The sequence below is a fragment of the Pinus tabuliformis genome, chromosome Q, assembly GCF_031772625.1.
Source record: "Pinus tabuliformis cultivar Carrire ecotype Pingquan chromosome Q, CPIR1, whole genome shotgun sequence".
Classification (NCBI taxonomy): Eukaryota; Viridiplantae; Streptophyta; class Pinopsida; order Pinales; family Pinaceae; genus Pinus; species Pinus tabuliformis.
The window spans coordinates 18,828,729-18,842,675 of NC_142296.1; positions in this window are offsets into that span (position 1 = coordinate 18,828,729).

Below are 13,947 nucleotides of genomic sequence, written 5' to 3' on the forward strand. Positions count from 1 at the left end.
TGTTATGTGCCAAGGAGGGTAGGTTGAGGACTACATAGTGTTGACAGGGCCTATAGAGGGCATAACAGACAAGACCAAGGGTTGTTGTAGCAGCACGTTGAGGAAAGAGGGAAGTCGAGGCTTAGAAGAGGTAGTTGGTTGAACAATAGTTGAGGTATAGTGAAGGGATAAAGGAGTTGGTCGTTAGTATAAAAGGCCTAATGAAGCTACAACAGGAGGTTTGTGTTGAAATATGTAACTAGATTCGGTCTTCATAATGACATGTGTAATCATGATTTTATGTAGTTGATGAAAAGAAGAAAAATAAAATTATTTTGTAATGCTTGAGTCATGAATTTCATGCTCAAGGAATTTTATTTTTAGTTGAATCTCCCATTGTGAGCTATTAGGTTTGATCATCAAGTCATAAAGTCTAGTGAGTCAATGTCAAGAAATGAAGACCCATTTTGGGCATGTTATACATTGTAAAAAAAAAGTGATTGAATCACTAACCCTCTAAGACCTTGTCACAAGCACTCCCTCATGTCGGCCTTCAAAAGAGATGAAGATGTTTCTAGAATGACAAGTCGGCCTACCCCATGGCACAAGTCGGCCTATTTCAGAGAACAAATCACTATATATAGAGTGAGCTCGACCTCACTTATGACACAATTCGGTCAAGCAACTGAGATAATAAGAAGTGCGAGAATCGCAAGGAGAATAGCTTGATAACCAACGAGAAGCAAAGGAAGAAGAGCGAAGGAATTTGGGATTGTTTTTGGGTCATCTTCCTCACATGTGTGACAGAACTAGGGTTACTACAACCCTTATAGAATCCAAGTAAAAGGTCACCATACCATCAATGTTGTTATACGAGGTTATAAGGAGAAGCTCTCAAGCCAAGCAAAGAATGAAAACATCATCAAAAACCTTAATTCAGCCCACATGTGTGATTTTGCAGAAGTTTCAGGCAACCGAGACTTGAATATTTGTGGAGGAAGGCCGAAATATCAATGTAGCCTAAATTTGCAGTGATAGAAGTCAATTTGACTAGTGTTGATTTGGGCAAGAAGAAGACGAAGTGAAGAAGGGTCTTGTGACTTGGTCTTGGAGAGGTTGTTGTGTCAAGGGTCATGGTCTCAGTATTCGTCACTTGAAGTCTATATAAGAAGAAGAATTCGTTTGGGTTTTCCTCTCAAGTTGGAGAGGTTTTGGCTCTCGCTGATCGCCTACATTCTGTGTCTCTTATCTCATTATTGTTTATGATTTTATAGTTGTTTGATGAAAAGGAACACTATAATAATCTAAGTCAATAGAAGAACCTAATCTAAAGAAGTAAAAATCATTCACAATAGATACCATTACAAGAAAAATCACTTGACCCTAATGCCCTAGATTTCTCAACATGGTATTAGAGCTAGGCTACAAATCAAGGAAGGGCAGCTCATCAAGAGTCACTCAAGAATTCAAGGATTGAAACTCTAGAAGGGAATAAAAGCAGATCTAAAAGCATCTTGAAGAAGAAGTCTACACCAGAAGAAGTCTTGGGATCCTCGCTCAAGTCATCATCAAAGAAAAACAAAGACCCTATCTTTACTCAAGTTGAAAAGATCTACAAATCAAAGTAACTTGAAGTCTACTCATCCAAGAGAATCAAGATCAAGAACAATCTCATCATCATCAACAAGGACGTTGTCATCATCATCAAAAGTTCTAAGGTGATCTCCCTCTCTTTAGAGCCAAGGATCACTCTTGAAGAAAAATAACTTCATCAAGGAGAAGTTTTCTATTATCTATATCATCATCAAATTCAAGGAAGAAGCAAGTGGAAGAAGCATCTTCTGATGTAAGTATATCTATATGATGCCAAGCTAAGCTGCAAATACCATAATGATGCAGCCTAAGCAGCATATACCCACCGTATGCAAATTAAAATTGCATGTCACATAATGCATCCCAAGATTAATCACCTGATCCATGGTGAAAACCCTCTATAACCAAAGTTTAATGTTCTTAATTAAACTCTATGTGGAAACGTTTCATTTAACTATCCCAAGTCTAAACTTTAATTAACCTTTGAGCGGAAACTATATGACCTTCAATATCCTTTGGTTAACTCTCATTACCCGCGAATATTAACCATACTATGGTCTTTAGACTTTGGTTAAACTCGACCTTAACCCATAATACCTTAATCTCCTTATTTCTATTATAATTCCCATATAATAGAAATATTTCATTAACCACTCTTAAGCCTTACCTTTCCGCCAATCCACAACCTTAGCACATATACTGATGCTCAACCTCAGCGCATTAAATCCCCGTCGTCGATCTCATTCCTTCAGATCTGACGGTTATCGCGTCGTCCGCTCACTTCTTCAGACTGACTCTTTAGCGCATTAGATCTCCACTGTTTATTTTTCTGACCTCAATCCAATGGTGATCGCGTAATCTCGCGCGGATTACATGCACGACCGATATTAGCCCGAGAGCACGCGATAAAAGTGATTTTATCTTTCCTCTATGTGCTATGTGTCAACCCATAAGATTAATCGCGTGAACTTGTAGAAATATCGTTTTCCGCTTTGAGGGTGCACAAGAAACTACTTACCGCCTATTTGGAAATCACCCACATGCTTAATATGAAACTTAAAGAAACTCGCTTAATAAGGGTTAGTGCTTAATCTTCGTCGTTCATCCTCTTCACTTTATTCAGCGTGACTTAATCTTGACCGTCTATCTCCATCACTCTCATTCATTGATTTGATTGATCCAACGACCGTGCTTCGCTACTACATTCTTTTGTTCCTTACTGTGTAATAGTCTATTTGTTCAGGTTTCTGCCTATGTATTTGTTCTTGCCTTTCGGTCTTCAACTCTTCTGATTCTGATCGTCAGCTTCATTCTTCATTCCTTCGCACCTTTACGCTTCCATTGCGTAACTCCTTAGGTTTTAAGAGCCCTTACAATATACCTTCACCGTAACATTAAAGGTTTCCTCCAATATTGTCTGCTTGTAAACTCATAACACTCTTCTCTGCACTTCGTCTCTGGTTCTGCACACTTGCAAACCTATGTTATGTAGAATTACTTCTAATTCACACACAATTCATTCAATTACTCCATTCACACCACACAAACTCAGAAATTGAGTTATCTATATTAATAAACAAATAATTACAGAAGGATTCCTTTCTGGCCTGATCTTCACTATCAGTGACCTTTTCATTTCTTGCCCGTAGGCTTACAATCAACCCTATCTAACCAACTCACTCTCTAACTCCTAGCTAACCCTCTTCTATTCCTCTTAGGCTTACATTTATACAAAAGGATTCTATAACCAATTCCTGGTTTAGATCCATAACCTTCTCAACAAAATCCTAAAATATCTTCTTTATCTCTAAGGATCCTCTCTAATCCACAAAATCATGAACTAACTCCTAATCTAAGATTTACAATTGATTCCCAAATCTCTCAATCTCTATGGAATCTTAACTAGCTTAAATCTCTCATATTCTCCAACATTCAAGAACATTTACAAATATGCCTCACTATAATTAATTAAATCCTATTTTTAATATCTCTCATTAAAATCACTCAAAACCTTAATAATTACATTAATTTAATACTCAGGAAACCAACTTCCTTGAAAACACAAGACCCCCTATGTCTACTAGAATACAATTAAATTGCTGAGTTGGATGCTCCTGCATCAGACTCCCAAGGTTAAAATAATCATGATCTCCTGATCATGTGCTTCCGATCTTTGTACTCCTGGATCCCATACTTTGTTCTATAGTCTGTATTTGGTTGCTACTGTTGTTTGTTGATGTTCTCCAGGTATCCACACTTTATGCTGCATTGCCCCACTAGTTATGCTCTCACAATCTACTGTTATTTTTTTCTTTTTGTTGTCTTCTCCCTTTGAGACACTTTTCTCATCAAATCCATCATCAATTCAATGTCTATGTCCAACTCATTTCTTTGCTGGACTTTTTCCTCCCCCTCTCTTATATATCCTTTGCAATCTTCATCATGTTCTTTCTTCCCTACTGGTGCTTTCAACCACTCCTCCAGTAGCTCCAATTCTTTCTCCCATTCATTGATCCTTTGATGAGAGTTTAGTCCTTCTTCTTTATTGACTGCCTCAACAACTTCCCTGGTTATCTCCACTGTGCCTATCATCATGATGGAATGATGATCCTTTACTATGTTTTCAGCTAACATAGTCTCTTCTTCAAGTTTGCCTTTAATCTTCTGTTGGTTACCTTCACTTTGGAGTTGTTGGATCCTTACTACCACCCTTACATCCTTACCCTCTTGTTGCTTCTGAACTTCCATCTCATCTCCAAATAACCTCTGTTCAATTTCTTCGATCACAACATCACACTCATTCATTCTATTCACTGTTCCTGCAAACAAACTATTGGTTTGTAAATTAAAACACTCTTTTGTCTCCATGTCTTTTAGAGACTCTCTACTACTGTCAAGTACTGTTGTAACCATTTCTTTTCTATTGCCATTTCCTCCTAGCAACTTCTCCAACAATTCAATTTCCTCTTTACATTTAGCAAGTGTTTTATCACAATGCTCTTCATTTCTAGCTTCATCCTTTACATGGTCACTATTGCTCAATGATTCAATCAGATTGTCTTCCATAGACAATTTTGTCTCATTCATCTTCACAGAAATAAGTTCCTGTTCTCTCCTTATGTTTTCAAAAATCAATACTTCATCAACTCCATGTTGTGTAACAGTATTTGAGAACTGTCCTCCTTCAACACTTATAATCCTTGTATTCATACAACAATTGTCAGTTTGAAAAATGTAAGGCTCAACAACCTCAACTAATGTTTCACATATCAACTCTTCAGGCTTCACTTCATCTCCTTCTTCCACAAGGAATTGTCCTTGTTTTGTCACAGCTCCAAATATCAATTAATCAATAATTTTCTTCTACTCCAACAATTCAATATTTTCATCATTCAAGAGGCATTCTCCATCATACTTTGCTCTAGAATACTTATCTTCTGAGAAGTACTCTTCATCCTCTGTTAACACATCAATATACTGATCCAAGTTCTCCTCTGAACTCTGGTGACTTTATCAATTGTTATGATAGCTTCATAACACTGCCAATCCTCTGCAAAACCTGCAAACACACCAAAACTATTAGATTCAAAAATACAAGGTTTTATAGCCTCTTTTGCTACCTTTGTCCACATTTCCTCATGTTGCTTTAAACTATCCCAATAGTTCATTGATCTCCATTCTTCATCTTCACCCAGAACTTCCCCCTATTCTGCTTCACAAATAGAAACTTCCATTTCCAACTTAGCGTCTCTGAGTTTTTCCACCAGTCACTTCACTTGCCTCTATTGTAGCCTTCTCTGTAATTTATGCCACTTCACTGCCTTTTTCCTCAAGACCCAACCTTGTCTTTAGTTTTCCTCTAGTATCATTTTTAATACATCGAGTTGTTCTTTTAACTCCACAATCTCCTTGTCAAGCTCCTCTTGACTCATTCTCTTGCCATTTGCCTTGGGATCCTCCTTATTCACTTTTCTTCTGTTGTGGTCTTCCTCAGAACCTCTATTACCTCTGTTATGACTATTAGTAGTCATCTCCTTCTCTATCTTCGTGAGTTCCTCACTCACTTACTATGAGCTGCACTAAAGCCTCTGCAACAACAAGTCCTCCCTGCTGCCACTTACCTCACCAAGCTTTCCTCTTTACTTGGTCTTTGGGAAAGCACTCGGTTCTCCATTATCTGGAACCTCTCGAGCATTTCTCTCTGCTCCTTCTAGGCTTCAACTCATCTACACCTTTTAAGAACACAACTGTCCTCTTTATCCAACCTCCGTTGGAATTCTTCAAGGTTCTGCCACATTCTGCTTTCATTCAGAAACTCTTGCCAGCTTCCTTCATCCCTTAGCAATTCTACCCACATCCTCTTGTGGAATTGCCTTTATGATCTTTCCGTGAGCTGCAACAATACCTTTGCAGTAACAAGTCTCCTTCTTGCTACACATGCCTCATTAAGCTTCTCCCCTCTGAGCTCAATCTTTTGGCATCTCTCTGGTTCTTTCCTTTGGAACCAATTGAGCACTCCTTGCTCTAGGTTGCTGCAATCTTCTCACCTTCTTATGCCACTACCTTCAAGGCCTCTGCATGATCTTGTTTTACCATTCACCTGCACGTTGAATGGATTGTTCTCTGTTTCCTTTGCACCTGCAAATTCTCCCAATATTCTGCTACACTTTATCTCTGTGTTTCTACTGTATGTCAGATTTAAAATCTGATCTCCTCTTGCCTGTATACATACCTTCAAAACATAACTCTGTTCTAAGGTTTTTCAACGAATTCTTATATGCTGAATTTCCTTGTTCTGCTCTGATACCAAATGATGCTAGCCTAAGCTGCAAACACCATAATGATGTAGCCTAAGCCGCATATACCCACAATATGCAAATTAAAATTGAATGTCACACAATGCGTCCCAAAATTAATCACTTGATCCATGGTGAAAACCCTCTATAACCAAGGTTTAATGTTCTTAATTAAACTCTATGCAGAAACGTTTCATTTAACTATCCCAAGTCTAAACTTTAATTAACCTTTGAGTGGAAACTATACGACCCTTCAATATCCTTTGGTTAACTCTCATTACCCATGCATATTAACGATACCATGGTCTTTAGACTTCAGTTAAACTCGACCTTAACCCATAATACCTTAATCCCGTTATTTCTATTATAATTCCCATATAATAGAAATATCTCATTAACCACTCTTAAGCCTTACCTTTCCGCCAATCCACAACCTTAGCACATATATCGATGCTCAACCTCAGCGCATTAAATCCCCGTCGTCGATCTCATTCCTGCAGATCTGACGGTTATCACGTTGTCTGCTCTTCTTCAGGCTGACTCTTTAACGCATTAGATCTCCATCGTTTATTTTTCCGATCTCAATCCAACGGAAATCGCGTAATCTCGCGTGGATTACATGCACAACCAATATTAGCCCGAGATCATGCGAGAAAAGTGGTTTTCTCTTTCCTCCGTGTGTTACGTGTTAACCCATAAGGTTAATCACGTGAACTCATCTAAATACTATTTTCCGCTTTGAGGGCGCGCGAGAAACTACTTACCGCCTATTTGGAAACTGCCCACGTGCTTAATATGAAACTTAAAGAAACTCACTTAATAAGGGTTAGCACTTAATCTCCCATTCATCCTCTTCACTTTATTTTGCGCGACTTAATCTTGGACATCTATCTCCATCACTCTCGTTCATTGATCTGACTGATCCAACCACTGTGCTTTGATACTACATTCTTTTGTTCCTTACTGTGTAATAGTCCATTTGTTTGGGTTTTTGCCTGTGTATTTGTTCTCGCCTTCTGGTTTTCAACTCTTTTGATTATGATCTTCAGATTCGTTCTTCATGCCTTCGTACCTTTATGCTTCCGCTGCATAACTCCTTAGGTTTTAAGAACCCTTACAGTATACCTTCACTATAACATTAAAGGTTTCCTCCAACACTATCTGCATGTAAACTCATAACACTCTTCTTTGCACTTCGTCTCTAGTTCTGCACACCTGCAAACCTATGTTATGTAGAATTACTTCTAATTCACACACAATTCATTCAATTACTCCATTCACACCACACAAACTCATAAATTGAGTTATCTATATTAATAAACAAATAATTACAAAATGATTCCTTTATGGCCTGATCTTCACTATCAGTGGCCTTTTCCTTTCCTACTTGTAGGCTTACAATCAACCCTATCTAATTAACTCACTCTCTAACTCCTAGCTAACCCTCTTCTATGCCTTTTAGGTTTACATTTATACAAAAAGATTCTATAAGCAATTCCTGGTTTAGATCCATAACCTTCTCAACAAAATCCTAAAATATCTTCTTTATCTCTAAGGATCCTCTCTAATCCACAAAATCATGAACTAACTCCTAATCTAAGATTTACAATTGAATCCCAAATCTCTCAATCTCTATGAAATCTTAATTAGCCTAAATCTCTCATGTTCTCCAACAATCGAGAACATTTACAAATATGCCTCACAATACTTAATTAAATCCTATTCTTATTATGTCTAATTCAAATCACTCAAAACCTTAATAACTACATTAATTTAATACTCGGGAAACCAACTTCCTTGAAAACACAATTAAATTGCTAAGCTAGATGCTCCTGCATCACTATATCTACATCTGAATCTGTCAAAATGTCTTTTTGCAAGGAAAAAAAGAAATTGGTTGGGACTTCAAACTTTCTTGTATGGAAGAACAGGACAGATTTGAATCTCATTGAAAATGAGGTCATGGAACATGTTAAGGGCATAATCACCAAACCTCCAAAGGAATATGCTCAAGCACTTGCAAGGTTTATGAAAGGGGAAGTAAGGGCTCAAAGGATTCTCATAGAATCCATCAAGGATCCCCTCATTCCATTTGTATATAAACTCGAAACTTCAAAATAAATATATAAAAAATTGGTAGAGTTGTTTTCCATAAGCACTGCAGGAGAAATTATCTCATTAAGGCAATAAATCTACAAGCTAAGGATATCAAAAGAAGAAGGAATAATTGCATACTTTATGAGGATATATGAAATAAGGGATCAACTTCAAGATCTAAGAGAAATAATGTTTGACAAAGAGATGACCACTGTAGTACTAAATGCACTACCAAAGGAATGGGGTAACTTCACATCAAGCATTTATGGGAAGAAGGAAGCTACTCCATTCAAGGATCTATGGTCACTATGCAAGATTGAAGAAACCAAGTTGAAGGAAAAAACTGACGTAGGATCAAGTGAACAAAATCAATCATATGCTACAATGACAAAAAGAAAAGGAAAATTTAGTCCTTAAAAAAAAAAACAAACAAACAAACAAACAAACAAACAAACAAACAGACAAAACAAACAAAACAAAACAAAATCAAAACAAATCAAAACAAAAAGAATATGGCCAAGGTTCAATGCTATGGATGTCAAGAATATGGGCATTACAAGAGAGATTGTCCTAAGCTCAAGAAGGACAATAACAAAAGAGGAAGAGAAGAAGCCCATATCACCGAAGAAGTGGAGGAAGTTGAAAAGAAGAAATCCAAGAAAGAGGAAGTAAAATATCTCTACTATGATTGAGATAGTCTTTCTCACCTAGTTCTTTTCAAGTTTTTGTTTTTCAAGTTTTTCTGTTGTAAGATATGGCCATCATGAGTCACTAAGGAGCATGATAGGATGCATCATGGCATCATAGAAGCATTGAAAGCAAGATCTCGTGAAATCATCATAGAGAAGCATGAAAGATAGTTGAAATAAAAGTCTATGGCAGTCACCTATGGAAGGATATAACTCTTGGAAACCTCATTAGAAGAATAAGTGGTACTTATGAGAAAAGGGAAAAGCCATCTAGTACAAAGAACATCATACATCAGTAAAAAATTTACAGAATAAGGACACTGAAGATCCTTTGTTGCAATCTTCATTGGAAGATTCACCAATTAAAAGGAAGCAAGTGTTTCATCAAGAATTCTAACTTGTGGAAATTCATGGGATGGTGGAATGACGTCAAAAGAAGTGAAGCAGATTAAGGAATTTAAGTTCTTTCAATCAAGGAAGTTGTCGAAGGAAGTCTAGATGACCTAAAGGAAAATGAGGTATGTATGCTTGTATTTGATAAAATAGAGTCATGTCATATGGTTGTAGGTAACATGGATAAATGCTCTATCTCGAGAGCAATATCAAAAGAAATGATCTCCTCCTTTGAAAGGATGCGGGAAGGCATGGTTCACATATTGACTAGATGAAATCAACATAATATATACTCATATGAAATACGAGGTGGTTGACAAAAATTGGAGGAAATCTAATTAGAAGTTCCTGGAAAGGAAATGTGTTAAAGGAAGAGATCATGAAATATGAAACTATGGAAGAGGCAATCAACATCCAAGGACTAAAATATTTGACTATGATATCTCCATGAAAGATATGAAAGGCCCCAATGAAGTCTAAAAAAGAAAGAGATCCTTGACAGTGTATATCTTTTGGAGATGTGTCAATATGTATGCAAGATGTTGATGCAAACAAAAATATGTCATGATGAAAGACCATCACAAAGGTAATTTTGATTTAATTTTCATTTCTTATTTTTGAAAAATATCTGGATTGGCTTATGTAAGGCTGCAAAGGGAAGAATTGTGGATGTCTTATGCAACTGATGCCCATGTAGTAGGATGAAAGATCTTTAAGGAGACATGGCATGAAGAAAGACCATATATGGACTAATGAATCACTTTCCAATGAAAGGAATGATGACATGACTGACATGACTCATGGATGAAAGTGATGGATGGTTTACGCCCTACGAAGAGGTCCCACAAGATGTAGATTCTATGAAAAAGAAGAAATCCATGACATCAAAGAAAGGAGTTCTACAAGCAGTTGGTTATCCCATGATCTCCACTGAGAAAGCTGTTGGAAGCAAGTCCTCGGTCAAAAGGTAGCTTGGTCAAGTCCTTGATTAAGAGGGAGCTTGTGTACATTCCTTTTATAGGAATGGATACATTCCTTCAATGGAAGGGGTATATAATCCCTAAGTTGAGAGGGAGAGATAGACACATCATTCTTGTCTTCACTTGGGAAGCCATAATGGAGGATTGGGTAAACATCTGGCATTCGATACTCTTTGAGGATGAGTTAGGGCATCCAAGATAAGAGTAGTCGTAGAGGATCGATATTCTTTGAGGACAGGGAATCCAAGATAAGAATAGTCTTGGTGGAAAAAACTCTGAGAACCCAGGTAGGGTATGTTCCGGGAGAGATAATGATGAGGGTGTCTATAAATCATTGGTCTCGCCAGCAATGTGCTTTGATCTTGTGGAGAGATAGAGCTACTAGTCAAGGCCTTGCTATGTGATAATGCTAGAGGATATGACGCTAAACAAATGAGTAACCAATTTGACTCTTCTTATGAGAATTCTTCATATTGAGAATGTCCAAGCACCTTGTATAGATTATGAATTAAGAGGGGGTGTTGAAATATGTAACTAGGTTCGGTCTTCATAATGACATGTGTAATCATGATTTTATGTAATTGATGAAAAGAAGAAAAATAAAATTATTTTGTAATGCTTGAGTCATGGGTTTCATGCTCAAGGAATTTTATTTTTAGTTGAAGCTCCCATTGTGAGCTATTAGGTTTGGTCATCAAGTCATAAAGTCTAGTGAGTCAATGTCAAGAAATGAAGATCCATTTTGGGCATGTTATACATTGTAAAAAGAAAATTTGTTTGAATCATTAACCCTCCAAGGCCTTGTCACAAGCACTCCCTCATGTTGGCCTTTAAAATAGATGAAGTTGTTTCTATAATGACCAGTCGACCTACCCCATGGCACAAGTCAGCCTATTTCAAGGAACATATCACTATATATAGTGTGAGCTCGGCCTCACTTAGGACACAATTCAGTTAAGAAACTAAAATAAGAAGAAGTGTAAGAATCACAAGGATAATAACCTCGTAACCAGTGAGAAGCAAAGGAAGAAGAGAGAAGGAATTTGGTACTAGTTTTGGGTCATCTTCCTCACGCGTGTGACAGAAACTAGGGTTTTTGTAGTACGATTACACCAGCCCTTATAGATACCAATTAAAAGGTCACTATATCATCAATGTTGCTAGACGAGGTTATACGGAGAAGCTCTCAAGCCAAGCGAAGAATGAAAACATCATCAAGAACCTTAATTCAGCCCACGTGTCATTTTGCAAAAGTTTTAGGCAGCCGGGAATTGCAGATCTGTGGACGAAGGTCGGAATATTGGTGTAGCCGAAATTTGCAGTGATAGAAGTCAATTTGACTAGTGTTGACTTGGGCAAGAAGAAGAAGCAGTGAAGAAGGGTCTTGTGACTTGGTCTTGGAGAGGTTGTTGTGTCAAGGGTCTTGGTCTTGGTATTTCTCACTTGAAGTCTCTATAAGAAGAAGAATTCGTTTGGGTTTTCCTATCAATTTGGAGAGGTTTTGGCCCTAGATGGTCGCCTACATTATGTGTCTCTTGTCTCCTTATTGTTTATGATTTGGTAGTTTTTTGATGAAAAGGAACACTATAATAATCTAAGTCAAGAGAAGAACCTAATCTAAAGAAGTAAAAAGCATTCACAAGCAGTTATCATTACAAGAGAAATCACTTAACCCTAATTCTCTAGATTTTTCAATAGTTTGTGGGTTGAAGGATCATTCCCAAGTAAGTATTTGATGTTTTTGGTTATTTGATGGTTGTCACATTAGCTGGAAGGAATCAACTATGACAAAAAGATTGATTGAGGCATTGGTTAAACCCTAGGATAGCAGTTTGAAAAGACTAAACAATTGTAAGTACTTTTATAGTATTTATGTATTTGTTGGGAAGAGGAGAGCCTAATGGACTAGGCCTCAACCCTAGTTGTATTTGGTTAAAGGAATGACTGTGTGTATTAGCATTGTACTAGTTTGTAAAGGGCCATGATCCCTGGTATGGGAGCCCTAAATTTTTCTTACTGAAGGATTAATATGGAACATGTTTTGGGCCATAAATACTATGTACTATTATTGATCTTATTGTCATTAAATTATGTTGGGAAAAATTGTTTTTGGTTGGCCATCTTCAGTGTGTTTATGTTCTTAGCTAAGGCATAGACCAGACTTGGGATGCGTGGAAATTCCAACATGGAATTAGAGCTACTTTGAAGGGTAGTTGGATCAGAGTGTGCACTGGCGTCATCTCTAGGGGGGAGTTATGAGACTGTTGCAGGAAGAAACAATGTTTCTAAGAGAGTTTGTTGGACATGGAGAAAATGGTTCAACTGAGAACATGGTGATGCAATTTTGACTAGCTTGGTGACGAGATAGGATGGGAGTTCTTGGGATTGTTGAGAACTCAGTGCACAACAATAGATTGTATGGAAGGTTGTTGACATTGTTGATGGACTTCCATTGGCTTGTTAAAGTAAGTTGAGACAATTCATGTGCTTTGGCAAGGAGTGCTTTGGCATGGACGAGGTAGCTTTGTGCGGATGGTAGGTTGATCGTGATATAGTATCTTCATTGGGTTGCAGAGTTACACATCTGGTAGTGGGGCCATGTGCATATGAGGTGTTTGACCAAGGAGGATGAGGACACTTGCAGAGTTGAGTTTCGGTGGTCTAAAGTGGACTAGGCCTAGTGTTCAACCGCAACTCAAGATTGACCTTGAAAGGGCACAAGATTAGTTGTAATACTTTTAAGGAGGGAAAGTAGAGTGAAAAAGGGGGGGTTGTGTAGGCTCAGAGCGAGTTTGGCTTCAGATGGAAATTGTGAAGGAGTGTCAGCTACCTAGTGGAAGTCTAACCTTTAGGGTTCAAGCGATAGAGTGGAGTCTTCTGGCCATGTAGGGAAAGTCATGTACCATGTGAGGACAATTGTGGTGTGTGCAAGGAAATTGTAGTGCACACAAGGAAAGTCATTGTACATGCAAGGATAGTCATAAATCATGCAAGGAAAGTCATGATCATGCAAAAATAAGGTGTGGCACATGTGAGGATACTTGTGGCCATTCAAGGAAAAGTCATGGAGCTCGAGATTTCGAGTATGTTATCTTTGAAGATCTAGGTCTTCCAAAAGGATGCATTTGCGGATTAGATTTGGAGGCAGAAGGAAATACCTTCCTCACTAGAAGGGAGTGTTGGAAAATCATTTGGGGGCTTTGTGGTTTTGAGTTTGGGGTTTTGGACCCAAAAGAGAGAGCTTTAAACCTAAGAAAATAAATTTAATAAATTATTAGTCATGTAGGCTTAGGTCGATTAGGAAGGCCAAGAGACATGAGCCTTGGGGTTTTACATCGCTTGGACTAATATAAATAGAAGCTAAAGGAGAGGCTAATGGCACAAGTGTGAAGGACTTCATTTTGTGAGGAAAACAACCCT